The sequence below is a fragment of the Bidens hawaiensis genome, unplaced genomic scaffold (genome assembly GCF_021521415.1).
Source record: "Bidens hawaiensis isolate Kalapana, Puna unplaced genomic scaffold, B.hawaiensis_p1.1 tig00027131_1, whole genome shotgun sequence".
Lineage (NCBI taxonomy): Eukaryota > Viridiplantae > Streptophyta > Magnoliopsida > Asterales > Asteraceae > Bidens > Bidens hawaiensis.
The window spans coordinates 43,685-61,095 of NW_027494386.1; the positions used below are offsets into that span (position 1 = coordinate 43,685).

Below are 17,411 nucleotides of genomic sequence, written 5' to 3' on the forward strand. Positions count from 1 at the left end.
GAGGCTATTCCTTAAAACTTTAAATTTTTTATTTAAATTTAAAATAAATATTAGATTGCCTTTTAATTGCGGGAAATTCCTTAAGAATTCCCACTTGTTGTTTTCACTCGTTCTCCTTAGGGCTAGGTTACGTGGCATGTCCCTATCATATGAAAAGGGGTGAGAAACTGTGAGTTGGGCACTGGCAAAACGGTTCCAAGAACCAAAGGTAAGACGCTATTCCTTACCTGGGTGATAACCTGACCATAGTACTCAACCCTATGGACCCGAGCGAGACCCATGAATGCCATATGACCGACACCCTAAGCTGTCAACTGTAACCACACTAGTGGTTGCATTCCTAAATGCAATTTAAAAACTGGATCAAAACGAATCAAAAACACCGAACCGACCCAAACGAAACAAAAAAAACTGAAATGAAACTCAACCGAAATAGAAAAACAACCAATACGATAAAAAAAACCGATATAACACCGAAAAACTAACTAAAACAAAACAAAGAAAAGCGAAATGCAATAAAAAAGCTTACCAAAACGATACAAGAAAACTTATACGTAACCGACCAGAATAAAACAAAATGAATCGAAACGATAAAAAAAAAAAACGAAATGAAACGAAAAAAGCTGACTAAAACAAAAAACACTTAAACCGAAAAAATCGAGAAATCGAAACCTATATATTTGAAACCGAGCAAATACCGAAACCGACCGAAATGAAAGAAAACAAAACCGAAACGGAAAAAACCCCGAAAAACTCGAACTTGTTGTTTTTTTAATGAACGAGGATGACGGGGGAAACATTTAGTTATTTCACATTTTGTGTTTTTTATTTATATTTTGAGTTATTATTTTTTTAATAGTTTTTTTGAATATTTTTTTGAGGAGTTTTTAAAACCTTTTGTATGTCAACCTTTACTTGGGTCAAGTTGGGTTAGCTTTACCCATCTTGACCCATATCCATCCTAACCCTCTATTTTAAAAATTCATCCTGACCCATACCTATCCTGACCCATCACCCAAATCCGACCCAACCCACTCATATTGCCACCTTTAGTTGTAAGTTTTGTTTAAATTTACAAAATATGATTAAGGTTAAGGTGTAAAATTGTAACTATGTTTTAAAAGACTATGGGGTGTTTGGGATTCCTTATTTTGCCTCATTATAACATTTTATTAAGTTAATAATTAAACTTTTTCTCTCACATTATAAGCAATCCCAAAGACCTATTACTTTTTAATAAGTTTATAAGTTATAAGTTGATAAAAATAAACAATGCCAAACACCCCCTATATTGTCCCTTTCAACATGCTTTGTAGGGTTGTAACTTTTGTATTATAATTAGCATTTTACTTAAAAAGAAGTGTTTTAATTTGCTCCTCTCTCTCATTATATATACATAGATATAGATATAGATATAGATATAGATATAGATATAGATATCTTGCTCTCGGTTCAAATTAGAGCATTACTAAATTGCAGTGGTCTTAAAATATATATGCAACTGGCGCAATCTAATGGTAAAGTATTATCATTAGACTTTAATCCCTTAGAAATATTAAACAACAAACAGATTACTTGCAAACAATTAACGTGTACCAACCAACGAGATTTGACTTATGATTTATATATGTTAAATGATGCTCATTGTCAAAGCTTGGATATCCTTGGAGGCCTACAAACCTCTCTTTTGTCTCTTCTTTATTGTTCTTCATTCTTCAGCAGCATCGAATGATTGCACAACTTCTTACTGTGGCATAAGCTTCATCCAAGTCCGGTTCCCTTTCCTGTTAATCGACCGGCAGCCTGGAAACTGCGGTTTTCCTGGTTTTGATCTACGTTGTGCATTCCCAAGCACGCTGCGTATCAACCTCCCGACCTCTGGTGAGTTTTCGGTTAGGACTATCGACTACAGTTCTCAAACTATCCGAATTTATGACCCTTTCAATTGCCTTCCCACTAGGCTTTTAACATTCGACCTCTCGAATTCGCCTTTCTCGGCTTCTTACTTCCAAAAATTCACTCTTTTGAGTTGTCCAAGTGATGTAAACTTGTCTGGTTTTGAACCCATTGAATGCCTTAGTAATTCTTCGTTTTCTGTATTTGCAACTGATTCGAAGACGTTTGTGACATCGATGACAAGTAACTAGACGGGTTGTTTGATCATTAAGAATTTACTGGTGCCAGTAGAACAACCGTATGATGATGGGCTTACATCACAGCTTGATGAGGATATAACTCTAACATGGAGTACACCAAATTGTGAAATGTGTGAAGCGGTTGGTGCTTCATGTGGTTATGCAAATAATAACACACGGACAATAACATGTTTCTCCAGCATTGGCGGTACCAAATTTAATTTATTGATTTATTTAGTACATCCTACTTCATATTTTGTTCATTTTAGAGTTTTTATTTTATTAACATTGCAAATTTATGGTTAAAGATAAAATTGTTTTATCAACTATTTTAGACTAGTTATATAAAAAGTTTTTAAGTTTTAAATTATTTATGACGCCATCAAAATTATGAAACCTGTCCGACCAGTGAACTTATAAGACGAACAATTTAGTAAACGGTCTGGTTATCAAAACATTGCAAGATATTTAAAAATTACTAAATATTTGATTTGCAGGTGCTCGAAAACCTCCTAGTGTAGTTAGAATTATAGCTTTTGTCATAGCTATACCAGCCATGACAGCCTCTATTGCAATAGCATGTTTCATGTGCATGAAAGATAGACGAAATGAGCTTAACCTTAACCAGAGAACCAACATCATCGCTGTTGCCCCCGAAGACACAACTGTGTCACCAAATATCATTGGCCTTGACCAAGCGACAATCGAGTCATACACAAAAGTTGTTTTGGGTGAAAGCAAGCGGCTCCCCGGACATGAGGATGCAACTTGTCCTATATGCTTAGCCGAGTACCATGTCAAGGAGACGGTGAGGTGTATACCCAAGTGTCGACATTGCTTCCATGCGGAGTGTATCGATGAGTGGCTTAAGATGAATGGGACATGTCCGGTTTGTAGGAATTCGCCTTCTCCTGTTCATGTCGAATCGTAGCATGTACGTTTATCATTGTTGTTCTTGATTCATTTTGTTAATGAATTGATGTATATATATACCTTATACTTTTGTTGTAAATATCACACATTAAAATTATAATGTATGTAAGTTTAATTGACAGATAAAAGACACATTCAGAATGATGTGGTTTGAAAGGCAAGAAGGAACAATGGTTTGTTGGGTTTGTAGGCCTTGTTGGCCCGGTTTATTATATGAAGTCAAAAGAGGATACGGGTGTGGGCGGTCGGGCCCAAGCCCGGCCCGGTTTAGATTTCTTGCATAATAATTTACTAACCCTAGTTCAGTCTCTATATAAACAACATTATGTACTTGTAATATTTGTCACTCAATAAAGATATACCTAGTTGCCACCCGTAGACGTAGGTCAGTTTAGACCGAACCACGTTAAATCCTCGTGTTCGTTTACTGCTTTCGTGTCGTGTTCGGTTTCTTGTGTGCGTTTAATCCTAACAAGTGGTATCAGAGCTTAGGTTCGGATCACGCGAAGAACACGTTGAACCAGTTCCGCCGCCGCCGCCACCCTACTGCGCTAGGGTTCCGCCCACGTCGTCGTCCGATTCTCACCGCCACAGCAGCCGGTTGTCGCGGTTGATTGTCGTCAACGTTTGGAGTATTGGGTTCTGTTGAAAGCCATCTACGTGTCGCCACCGTATACCGTCGCTAGTTTCCCGCAGTTGATTTTAGTTCAGTGTCGGCAGTTCCATTGCCACCATAGAAGATCAGAACGCGGTGCGACGTTGCTGTTTTGTTAAAATAACTTTTGTGGGAAAAAGGCGGTGTAATCCTCGTTTGACCAAAAGTTTTGTTGTTGCCGTTTCCTTCTTATTGGGCCTAGTAAATCAAGTGGCCTGATAATCTACTTTTGGGTTATACATGAAAAGGGCAGTAGCCCAATTGGTTTATTTTGGGTGGTACGTAATTTTTTGGTAGTTTAGCCGAATATAATTATTTTTGGTTAAGTTCATATTCTACGAAGTTAAGCAAGAACGAGCGAATCAAGATCCTATTTTTCGTTGAAGAACAGTTTCAAGTCAGAAGAAATTTAAAGAAACTTAGAACCAGTGCCAACCGCGTTTGTCAGGTTTATCGTTTCAGTTTAAAGTTTCGGTTTCTGATATACAGTTCGTTATTCCGCTGCACGTATAAATAGGTTGATTTTTTAACAGAGTTTAGTAGATCAATCGTTAAGTTCAGGCTCGTGTTGCTGTGTCTGTCTCTGTTTTATCCAGTTTTTCGTTTTAGTCATTTCCATGGCAGAAGACGGAAAGGTTTCGATACAGAAGTTTGACGGACAGAAGTTCGGTTGGTGGAAGATGCAGATTGAGGCACTACTTTGTCAGAAAGACTTGGATGTAGTGCTTGAGGATGAAAAACCAGAAAAGCTGTCAGAAGCAGATTGGAAGAAGTTAGACAAGAAAGCTAGGGCTTGTATTACTTTGTCGTTATCGGAAGATGTGGCGTTTAACATCATGAAAGAAACCACAGCACGTGGTATGATGGAGGCGCTATCCAACATGTATGAGAAGCCTTCGGCAGCGAATAAAGTCTATCTTATCCGAGAGCTAGTGACAACAAGAATGAAAGAGGGTGGGTCAGTTACAACTCATATCAATAATCTTAATTCGATCTTGTCCCGCTTAGTGTCAGTTGACATTATGTTTGATGAGGAAGTTCAAGGCCTCTTGTTATTATCCTCTTTGCCCGACAGTTGGTCGCAAACAATGATTGCAGTTTGTAGTTCGTCTACAAATATTACTTTCGATGGGATTCGAGATCTGATTTTGGGAGAAGATTCAAGACGCAGAAGTTCAGGTGAATCATCAGGCAATATGCTAGTCACAGAAGGTAGAGGTAGGGGAAAACAGCGAGGCAGTGGGAGCAGGAAGAGGAGTCAGTCCAAGACTCGTAAGGATATTGAATGTTGGGGTTGTAAAGAGAAATGACACTTCAGGAATCAGTGTCCGAATGGTAAGAAAGAGGTGAACGTTACAGAAGACGACACAGATGACGGGGTCAGTAGTGATGAGGCTTTGGTTTGTAGTGTTGAGAGTAGCGTTGATGCTTGGGTGATGGATTCTGGTGCATCGTTTCATGCCACTCACTGTAGTGAAACGATGAAGAATCTTAAATTTGGGGATTTTGGAAAGGTTCGACTAGCGAATGATGATATTTTAGAGGTTACGGGTATGGGAGACGTTGATTTGATAACTTCAGCCGGTACTTCTTGGACTTTGAAAGACGTGAGGGTTATTCCAAGTTTGAAGAAACGTTTGATATCAGTTGGGCAGTTGGATGACCAAGGGCACGATGTTAAGTTCGGGAATGGGCAGTGGAAAGTAGTCAAAGGGAATCTCGTGGTTGCTCGTGGCAAGAAAATGGGTTCGTTGTATATGGTCGATATGTCATCGAAAGGAGTGGATCCAGTTTTGGTGAAAGACAAAATCCGGTTCACAGAATCTCGTGGGCAGAAGAAGGTTCGTTTTGCAAGTAACAAGCCCAGAGCCAAAGTGAAGATTCAGGATGAACGAGCTAGGAAGGTTAAATCAGTTGGGGGACATCGTGACAGTGGGAGCACAGGTCGTGTTTCAGTTACAGTTCCAGGTCGATAGTGGATTAAGAAAACCAGTATTCCAGCTGTAAAAGTCTCTCCAATGAATTACTTGCTGAATATGGAGAGTGTTTGTTCTCAGGTTATCTCAGGATCCGGTAGTTCGTTACAGCGGGAGCCGGTAGGGACAGAGAATGGGTCAGGGGCAGTTTCAGCCGTGACTGACGTGTTGGAGCTCCGGGGAGCTTCAACGGGCCTTCAGGTTAATTGATGAGAAGGCGGTGGCAACTAGAAGAAGTTTAATGTTCAGATTACAGAAGTACAATCAGGAGTGCAGACGAGAGTACTCAAGGCCTCCGAGTGGGAGATTGTTGGGTTCGTAGGCCTTGTTGGCCCGGTTTATTATATGAAGTCAAAAGAGGAGACGGGTGTGGGCGGTCGGGCCCAAGCCCGGCCCGGTTTAGATTTCTTGCATAATAATTTACTAACCCTAGTTCAGTCTCTATATAAACAACATTATGTACTTGTAATATTTGTTACTCAATAAAGATATACCTAGTTGCCACCCGTGGACGTAGGTCAGTTTAGACCGAACCACGTTAAATCCTCGTGTTCGTTTACTGCTTTCGTGTCGTGTTCGGTTTTGTGTGTGCGTTTAATCCTAACATGGTTGACTAATATAAAGTCAGAATGAGGGCAGGTAAAACATTGTGATCCAAGACGTAGAGGTTTGGCTAGATCAAGTCAGCTCTATTTCACTTTGTGTGAGTAGTTTTCTCTAACGTGTACAACATGTTATATTGGTTTTATTATATGTTATATAGGTGTACAGTGAGTGTACTATATAAAAATGGAATCATATTGTCACAATCTACCTATACTAATAAACAAAAATAATAATAATGATGTGTCCTAACCACATTCAATCTTTTCTAATCTTCATTCTCCTTAATCCAAGCTATCCATGGGTCATGTGTTTAATTGGTATGACTCATTAGTTATAACTATATGAAAAGGTATTTAATGTAATTTAAATCATAATAACTTTTACTAACCCATTAAATCTAATTTCACTACTAGATATATAAAGTTTTACCATAATTTTTAAAAAAACATATAAACCATAAACCATTGAATATATATAATAAGTTTAAAATCAAACAGTGAATTATTAAATTATTTAAATAATGATTTATGAACCATTATCGTGTAATAGATGTTTAGTTACATGTGTACATCAAATTTCGTTGAATAAATACAATATTTATAATCTTACAATTTGTAAAACACTATTTAACTTACATTCGTATTGATCATATAAAACATCTTTAATATATTTAGGTACTAATACATGATTTTATGTCATACTGAAACATTACTTTTATATTAAGAAAATCTATAATTTAAATATGTAACATTTAAAGTGTGTGATACTATTAAAAGTAATCTCTAAATTCAAAAGAAAACCCCTAAATTACATATGATTAAATACCTAAATTTCGGTCATTTGACAAATCCCGTGTAATCACGGGTTCAAAAGCTAGTTTCATATATTTAAGTAAGTAGCGCTTAAAAACTTAAAATGCAATGTCATGTGTCATAGCGTAAATAAGGGGGCTATGGAGAGGCCAACGTGGCTAAAGCGTCTACCAGGAACACAACGTGCCCACAATGAAACGTGAAGTTACTTACCCCTCCTCTCTCTCCCCACAACATCTCAGGCCGTTGATTGTGGACCTTGCGCCAACAATCACAAGGTTTGGAAAAATAATTAACATCGCCTTCCTCTTTTTAAAAATGTTGGGGAATTTCTGAATAAAACGGGTATCTTGAATTTTTGAGAGTCGTGAATCACTTTCAGATCAAAACCTATTTATGGTTCACAAATGAATTGATCAGATAAAACTCGAAATTAAGAGCAAGAGACTGAGTAGGATAATTGTGAGAGAATCTTAAACCAGAGAGTTGAAACGTATGATCAAGATAATTATTATTAGGGTTAGGTAGTTATCATGTTTTGAAATTCAAAACAAAATAAAAACGCTCTTATTGGTTTCCGTTAAACTTATAAACGAAATTTAATTAAATTAAATTAATTTTTAATACGATTTTAATGAGGCAACATATTGTTAGGTTCATAGACCTTGTTTAACCCAGTTTATTATATGAAGTCAAAAGAGGAGACGGGGGCAGGCGGTCGGGCCCCATGCCCAACCTGATTTAGATTTCTTGTTTAACAATATACAAACTCTAGATGTTTCTCTATATATATGATCATATGTACATGTAATTGTTTGTCACTCAATAAAGAATACCTAGTTTCCGCCTGTTGACGTAGGTTAGTTTAAACCGAACCATGTAAATCCTCGTGTTCGTTTATTGCTTTCGTGTGTTGTGTTCGATTTCGTGTGCGTTCAGTTTGTAGTTCGTCTATAAAAATTACTTTTGATGTGATTCGAGACTTGATTCTTGGAGAAGATTCAAGACGCAGAAGTTCAGGCGATTCATCGGGCAATATGCTAGTCACATAAGGTAAGGTAGAGGAAAACAACGAAGCAGTGAGAGTAGAAAGAGGAATCAGTTTAAGACTCGTAAAAATATTGAATGTTGAATTTTCAAAGAGAATGGACACTTCAGGAATCAATGCCCGAATGATAAGAAAGAGGTGAACGTTACAGAATATGACACAGATGACAGGGGGTCACTAGTGATGAGGCTTTGTTTTATAGTGTAGAGAGTAACGTTAATAATTAGGTGATGGATTCTGGCGCATCATTTCATGCCACTCACTGTAGTGAAACGATGAAGAATCTTAAGTTTGGGGATTTTGGAAAGGTTCGACTAGAGAATGATGATATTCTAGAGGTTACGAGTATGAGAGATGTTGATTTGATAACTTCGGCCGGTAATTCTTGGAATTTGAAAGACGTGAGGGTTATTAAAAGTTTAAAGAAACGTTTGATTTTAGTTGGGCAGTTGGATGACTAGGGGCATGATGTTAAGTTCGGGAATGGGTAGTGGAAGTTAGTCAAAGGGAATCCTGTGTTGGCTCGTGGCTAGAAAAGGGGATCGTTATATATGATCGATATATCACCGGAAGGAGTTAATCCAATTCCGACGAAAGACAAATTTCAGCTCACAGAATCTCATGCGCGGAAGAGGGTCCGTTTTACAAGAATAAACCTAGAGTCAATGTGAAGATTCATGGTAAGCGAGCTAGGATGGTTCAATTAGTCGAGGACATCTTGATAGTGGGAGAATAAGTCGTGTTTTAGTTATAGTTCCAGATCGACAATTGATTTAGAAAACCAGTATTCCAGCTAAAAAAGTCTCTCCAATGGATCACTTGCTGAATATGGAGAGTCTTCGTTCTCGAGTATCTCAAGATCTGGCAGATCTTTACAATGGGAGCCTGTAGGGATAGAGAATGATTCAGGGGAAGGTTTAGCCGTGACTGACATATTGGAGCTTCGGGAAGCTTTTAAGGGCCTTCAGATTAGTTGATGAGAAGGTGTGGCAACTAAAAGAAGTTCAATGTTTAGATTACAGAAGTACGATTAGGAATGCAAATGAAAGTACTCAAAGCATCCGAGTGGGAGATTTTTGGGTCCGTAGGCCTTGTTTCTCTCGGTTTATTATATGAAGTCAAACTAGGAGACGAGTGCGAGTGGTTGTTGATGGTTGGTTAATTTGTATATATTTAAGTTCGTTTATTTACTATTTTTAACCGTTTATTGTGTTAACTTCGATACTTCATACGTGTATATTGCATTTTAGGTGACATGTGTTAAAGCAGTTAATTTGGACATGTTGAGGCACTGGATGAAGACTCGGGACGTCCAACGCGCAAAACAATGCAAAATATCTATTGCTGCTGAGGAAGAGACCCATCTCCTATCTTGATGGGATTAAACATTTTGTTCGTTATCGCGATGGACCCCAGAAGACCCCGTCGCATATCGCGATGGGTGGCGAAGACGGGAAAGTTAGGGTTTTTGATATAATATCCTTTTGACGACCCTATTTTCATCCAACTAATTCCAGATAGTTTCTAGAGCAAAGAGAGGTCAAATCCATCATACCGATTCATACCGAGATCACATACATGGTCCACATCATTAGAATTGAAGATTTTGTGATGTCGAGACTCGGCTAATCCTTCGAATCATACCCGGGATGTAAAGTTTGTATTACTTTCAGTTTTCTCATGTACTAAGAGAACATACACTTTGTAATTATTATTGATTTATCTATGAGTATCGATGTTTAGTATTGCTGTGCATTCAGTCGGTTTAGGTTTAGGTTGATTAGAACGATTAGTTTGTGGGTTGCTGTAATAATTGCTCATAGGATTGTTTTGATTAGTTGAATACAACGAAGCATACAATTGCCATTGTTGAGTCACACTGGTAGGGACCGTTTGATAACCAGTGTCATGTGTTAGCGATTGTTGATGCCTAAGGTTTAGCTCGTTAATCAGTCTGTATTATTCAAGTTTGTTTGCATTCTTGAACCACGGGTGTGATTTGCTTTGTTAATTGCTTTAATTTGTTAAATTGTCTAATCATTATTAAAACCAAACTATTTGCTTATGTGATCAGCACTACACTTTATTACTTCATAATATCATAAATTGGTTGCAACGTTACACTGACCACATACTTCCGGTGGTTCGACACCCTACTTACCCTAGCTTGCTTAGGTGATTAGGAACTTGTTTTAATTGTTTTTTTACTAGATAGCGATAGTCTAGCATCAAAATGGCGTCGTTGCCGGGGAGTTAGTGTGCTTAGTGTTTTTCGTGTTATTTGTTTTTCTTGTTTATTTTAGTTTTAAGTTTAGCTTTAATTTTTTGTTTTTAGTTTAAATGTTATTTTTTTCCATTTTACGCGGGGTGTGTTGTTTGTGTAGGTAACAGGTTTATGCACACCAGCCACTCGGGCAGACAGTCACCAATTATTTCAAGCCTGAGATTGAGAAATTAGCCCGGCAGAACCGAGCTCAGAACAGAGAGTAAAAAATGGTAGGCCAATGTCAAAACCAGAATCAAAACCAGAACCCGAACAAAAATCAGAACCAAGAACCAAACCCACTACCAGAAAATAATGTTTTCAACCCAACCAATGACTACCAACCTGAAAATGACCAACTCCCACTGATAGATTCCAACCAACAACCAAACTCGAACAACTCAGCTCGCTTATTTAGAAACTAAAACCAAAACCAAAACATTGACCAGGCCGGACCATTAGCCCCACATAATACCCCAGATGCAAAATTTAGATTAACCCGATGAGGATTATGTCAGTATTCATATAGAGGATGAAGAAGAAGGGGAATGGAATGATACGGGTCACCGGGCAGATTGGCGAGTAAGAGATAACGATGGATTTGAGCGAATAATCGAGGGTAATGAAAATTGGGATGAAGTGGTGGAAGAAACGGTGAACTAGAGACAAAGTGAGTTCGTTAACAGAAACATGGGGAGAAATGGTATTGGGAGAACATGGTTAACAGAGCAGAAAGAGTTGACAGAGTTGAAAGAGGTCAGGGTATTCATATTAACATAAGGAGGTCTGGTAAATCCCCCCCGGGGGGTGTAATTATCTAGCCCCGGTCCTGGGTGTTAATAATCGGTTCAGACCGGCCATTTCAGACGGTGCATCACCGATTGTCCCGCAAGTTCGTGTACATGGGCAACAAACTTTTAAATCCCGTCCATCATACATCAACATCGTACCTCATTTTCACGGGATGGCCTCAGAAGACCCATATTCACACTTGTCTGACTTTTCAGCTATTTGTGGCCCAATTGGAGATGGTACGTTTGACTAGGACGAGGTTCGGTTGAGGTTATTCCAGTTTTCATTGAAAGATTAAGCAAAACACTAAACAATTATGTCCAGCTATTAGATCGGAAACTGGCTACATAACTGTTACGCTTTAATCTATTTAAACTATCTTCGTCTCAATCTGGTGACCGATCTAGATAAAATTTTCAAGGGATTATAGCCCAAAATGTTTTTGAACATATGGGAATCCAAATATATGCTCAGAAGTATATCATATTAAACGTAGAAGAAAAAAAATACACTAATTTTATACTTCATGATAAAAATTAAAGGATGTCCCAGGCACCTAAATACCCCTAGATTCGCCTCTGTGACTGAACCGGTAGAACCGAAGACTTTTATACGATGGAACCTTTCAAAATGTAATTTATTTATTTATCTATTTATTGATTTAATAGCGCGTAATATCCTAAATAAATTAATTTGATCACATTTTGTTTAAAGTTATATACAAAGTTCTAATTTTATAATCCTTTATGACATCATTATATATATTATATATATGTTTTTGAATTAACTATTTGATTTGTTTAACAATATGTCGGGTTGCTTCAATGGTTGGTGTTTAGTTTTAAAGATGGTTCCTTACTTGTGCAGTGCAGGCTCGAAACCTACTGTATCCTGTTTTTTTTGTTGCTGTTAATTTATTATCACCAAATCCTCATATGAATTCTTGTTAGTCTTAACAACGTAGCATTTGATTTGACTAACGAATTTATTTTTTTTGTTCTACTTCTAACACCGACCGATATTGTCCGAATTAACGTTATATTTTTTTAACTACGTCAGTCTTTCTATTTTGGCCGACGTACGTTGACGAATTTATTTTTTGGCTTTTACTTTCATTAATGTAAAGAACCTAACCGATACTAATCGAATTTGTGTCGCTTTAATAATAAGCTGCACAAATTTCGATACTGTATTTACCGTTTACAATTCATTTTTGTTTTATTTATTCATGTTGTCGTAGCTATGCGCGTTACCATTCTGACATTTAGTAACTTTTTTTAGTACTGGTACATATAACAAACAAATTCGCGTAGGTTTGATCATAAGTTATACGCGTGCTGTCGATCTCCTTTTGGGCGTTTACGGATTTGTTTTTTTTTGTTCGAGAGTCGGTACCGTAATAAACCGAGCTGATACTTACCAAATTAACGTTGTTGCAACAACGCAATGTGGCGGGTTCTACCTAGTTTATATTATAAAACTAGTCCAACCAATTAACCAATCTTAGACAACTAATTTAATAATCCATTTATAAAAATATTGCATACTAGGTCATAGATAATAAGAACACTTTTAGTACTTTCAAAAAAAACATCTTAAAACCACTATATAGCCAATTTATAGGTGCTCCAAAACCTCCCGACATATTCAGAATCATAGCTTTTGCCATAGCTATACCAGCCATGACAGCCTTTATTGTGATCGTGTGTTTCATGTGCACCAAAGGTAGACGGAACGAACTCATGATCAGGAGAACCACCATTACCGTTGTGGCCCCAGAAGACACGATTGCACCACCAAACATCGTCGGTCTTGACCAAGCGACAATCGAGTCATACACGAAAGTTGTTTTGGGTGAAAGCAAGCGACTCCCTGGACATGAGGACGCGACATGTCCTATATGCTTAGCCGAGTACCATGTCAAGGATATAGTGAGGTGTATACCCGAGTGTCGACATTGCTTCCATGCGGAGTGTATCGACGAGTGGCTTAAGATGAATGGGACATGTCCGGTATGTAGGAATTCGCCTTCTCATGTTCATGTGGAATCGTAGCATCTATGTTTATTTGATGTTACTTTTGTTGTTAAAGTCACCCATTAAATGTGTACTGTATATAAGTTTAGAATTTAAATATTAAAATCTAAGATCATTAATTGAGAATGATGCTGTTAAAGGCAAGAAGGAACAAATGATTGACTAAATACAAAGTTAAAAAGATGAGCTGGTAAAACACTGTGATCGAACACGTAAAGGTTTGACTATATATCAAAGGTATGCTCTATTTCACTTTGTACAATATATTATATGGTTTTAGTAATTATTATACAGGTGTATGTATCATACAAAAAAAATGGAATATATTGTCACGATTTCATTCATATTAGTGGCGTTTAAAAACTTATATAATAAATTGCGATCACATTTTTATTGAGATAGTATTGTCCATAATTCTAAACCAGACCACTAACAACATGCAAATGTACATATCGATTGTGGGATAGTTAAAGAAGTCCTAAATATCGAACCCAATGGACACGTTTGGATGACCAAACTAAGATTAAAAGCCGATTAATTAATAATTTTACAGAATTGTTTTAATGTTTTTAGTTTTATTTATTTTAAAACTAATTATAAATTAATTAAATTACTATGATTTAAATATTAAACTAAGGAAAACAAGATACTTAACTTAAAACCTTTGACGAATATCGAATGCGAGAAATTAATGGTTACCTGGCTAAGGAATATGAATTGTGAAGGCTTGGACTTTATTATTAGTTACGGGATTTTGCTAAAGGAACTGGTATCTAATGATACGACACCTTAGGAAACCTAATGGATGTCATACCCGGCCTCTGTCGCCTAATCGTGTGACCAATAGTTGGTACCGGTTTTGTTGACTTATCAAAGTTTGGCTACGTAGCGGAAAATCTTTAATAAAATATTTACTTTCTTAACACATGGAATTAAATACCCTTTTTCATTTACAAAATTATTTGTTTTAAAAACAACTTTACATATGCTTCTTTAAAGGACGGTTACAAAACCCATGGACAGTTACCTACCCCATGATCAGTATGTATATAGTGTGCCCACTACAGATATTTAAGAATCCAAACACATGTGTATTTTAGCTTGAGTGTCTAATACTATCTTGTATCAATACGTTTTATAGGATTTGAACCAACCCTTATAACAATAATTTTCTGACTCTTTAAATATAGATAAATATCATAATTTTAAAAGATTATATACTTTGTGAAAATGTATAAGCATTTACACAAAAGGGGTTGAGCGTATTCACCTTCTAATGATTTGTTCAATTAAAATTATTTTTGTATATGATGATTACCTCAGACCTATAGTTTCAAAATAATAGTTTAATAATTTATCTAGATCGAATGACCTGACTTTGTACATTTAGTCCGATTTATAGCATTGAACCTTGATAAATCATTTCTTTTGATATAAAAGTCATGTTTTATTCAAAATGATTGCTTTAGTTCGTAAGACGTTTAGTGTGACATGTGTTGGCCTAATAGGTTCGAACACTCTCATCAAACTCTACAGGAAAGTAAACAAGTCTCATGGTTGGTTAAGATTTAGACGAACTAATTTCCTTAGACAAGAGACTCGACTACCGGTATTTTCACCCTTCAAGTTACTACATACCCATCACACTTTTCTAGTTTTATTATTTTATGTTATGTTTCTTTCTCTAAAAGAATCGTCAATTGGCAGTTATCTTTGTATGTAAAACTTTATATTTCTTAATAATAAAGAAACATTTATTTTTGTAAAACTTTATTTATTAAAAGCTTAAATATATTTATAAAAATTTTCCAAGGTTTAAGCTATACCGTCACTAGGGTCGACATAAAAATATCTCCTTCCTTAAAATGGATATAATGCTTAAGGACGAACAACACTTCGACTATGCGTAGGGTGTCGGGGTATGAAGCGTCAGAACTCCTGAATGTTGTCTGTATGAGAAGCCCATGATCGTTATCTATAGTCGTTTTCTTACACCATGCGACATGTGCCATTCTTGATTATGAGTCGTCCCATAAGGTGTTGACATGTTACATTCATAATAATTAGTCATCTGCCATATGTCACTTTTTGAGGATACATGAAGGTTCCCTGGACGGATCGCACGAGATATCGCGGTCTACTCAGGTGCGAAATCCCTGCGTAGATCGTTACGAATATAGAACACAAACACACGAATACACGAAACACGTTATATGTTATAACCGAACTCACGTGATGTAAATATCACTGTTACAAAACACACGTTACCGAACAAACTCGATTCACTGAACAACTCACTAACTGATTTACCTAAACCAGCCGTAACCTATCAATATAAATACACGACAACTTCGCCTGATATGTTCAGGCGAAGTTGTCCATAACTTCGCTTGTTCAACAAGTTCGCCTAGGCGAACTTGTTGACAACTTCGCTTGTACAAAAACATAAATAACATTACAGACTCGATTACAGACACTAGACTATGAACTACTGACATTTATGCACCAACAGACTCCCCCTTGGCAGTAGCTTCATATCTTGATCTTTAAGCTCTTGTCTTGTAATTCTGTATCTTCACGCATGCACTCCTTCTCTAACACATACTGTGACTACTCGCTGATATTTCCTTGCTTCATCCTTCCAAGCAGGAATATAGAATATCTTCATTTCACTCAACACTTGCAGATCAGCTTACGATAAGTTAACAAGATGCATCGGATCATACACCCTCAGCACTTCTTGTTCGTCTTCGTCTTCCATCACGGCTTCAACAGTCTGGCAATCAACGTACCACCATTTTAGATTCTTCAACACATCTTGAGGCATAGTCTTCATTGGAACCTCCTTGATGCATCGGATCGGTTTGTACTTCATCACCATCCATGGCTTGCCATCTGCTCTCATTCCCCTTTCTGTATCCTCCACGAGCTTTCCCTTCTGTGGCTTTAATAATTCAAACTTCTTCTCTTTTATGCTTTCTTTCCACACGATCTTCCCAATCACTCTTGCCATGTTGTCGTCACTTCTATTTATCAGGCCCAACCTGGCCAAATCCTTCACCTCACATTCCGGCAACGTATTGAGAGATCTCAGGGTTCTTTTGAAGTATTGAATACCATCATAACGCTTCACCACAAACAACTTTATCTGTTCATCATATATCCAACAGATAATTCCCTTCTTCGACTCAGCATAGCCTTTGATGTTATAACTCTTCTTGAACATGGCTGGAACAGCAGGCTTCTTGGTCTTAATAAACCAATGAGCACAACCTTCCTTCCACCTAGGCTGCTCCTCCCACTCAGTCTCATCCATCTCAGTACCCATGTCGGCTTTCTCAACATCTGGGATCTCGTGTTCAACGTCTTCTTCTTCTATCTCCCCCTCTTCTATCCCATCTTCAATCACAATCTGTGCGCCAATCTTCTCAATCTCCTCACACGGCAGCACATCATCATCAAACACATCATCATCTAGCATGTCATCATCTAACTCTCTCAACGCATCAATCACATCATCTTCATCATCAACCATCACCACATCATCACCACCAACTGCACCTGCAGACTCCCCCTGAGCTGTGGAAGTCCCAAGAGCTTGAGTAGTTCTTGGCAACTCACCACCTGCACCTTTCGGTGCATTGGGATCATCGTCTCTGTCGTCTCTCTTCTTAGTCCTTAACTCATCGCCTCTACAGCCTGTCTCCCCCTGAGATGCCAAGAACGCCTTCATAGCATCTATAATCCTCCCATGCTCAACCAGGAGGGACGACTGTAGTTGATTTTCTGCTACAAGGCGTTGAATAGCCTGGGTCTGGATAAAGTTGATCCTTGATTGCTCTGCCACGACCCGCTCAAGTGCAGCTATTCTCTCCGAGTCTGAGATGGTTGCATCGAAATCAAATCTCATATTAGATGTATATGGAGTATACTCAGCAGGGATTTCGAATGCAACTGGGACTTCAGAAGCAGTTGTGGACGTAACCGCAGGTGGTATCGTGACCGACAACCCTGCAGTTGCGACGACCGTCGACTCTACAAACCGTGCCACCACCTCTGAAGGAGTAAGCGTTGGAGGTGGTAACGACACAATCTCCGGAGTCGTCGTCTGTAGTGTAGTGGATGGGATGCCGACGGCTGATGTAGCCACCACAG

At 37.8% G+C, this 17,411-nt stretch overlaps 1 pseudogene; it reads left to right on the plus strand.

Annotated features, from left to right (window-relative positions):
• Nucleotides 1–1,637: 1,637 nt before the first annotated feature.
• Nucleotides 1,638–3,224, plus strand: LOC143574888 (putative RING-H2 finger protein ATL21A pseudogene; annotated as a pseudogene).
• Nucleotides 3,225–17,411: the final 14,187 nt, after the last annotated feature.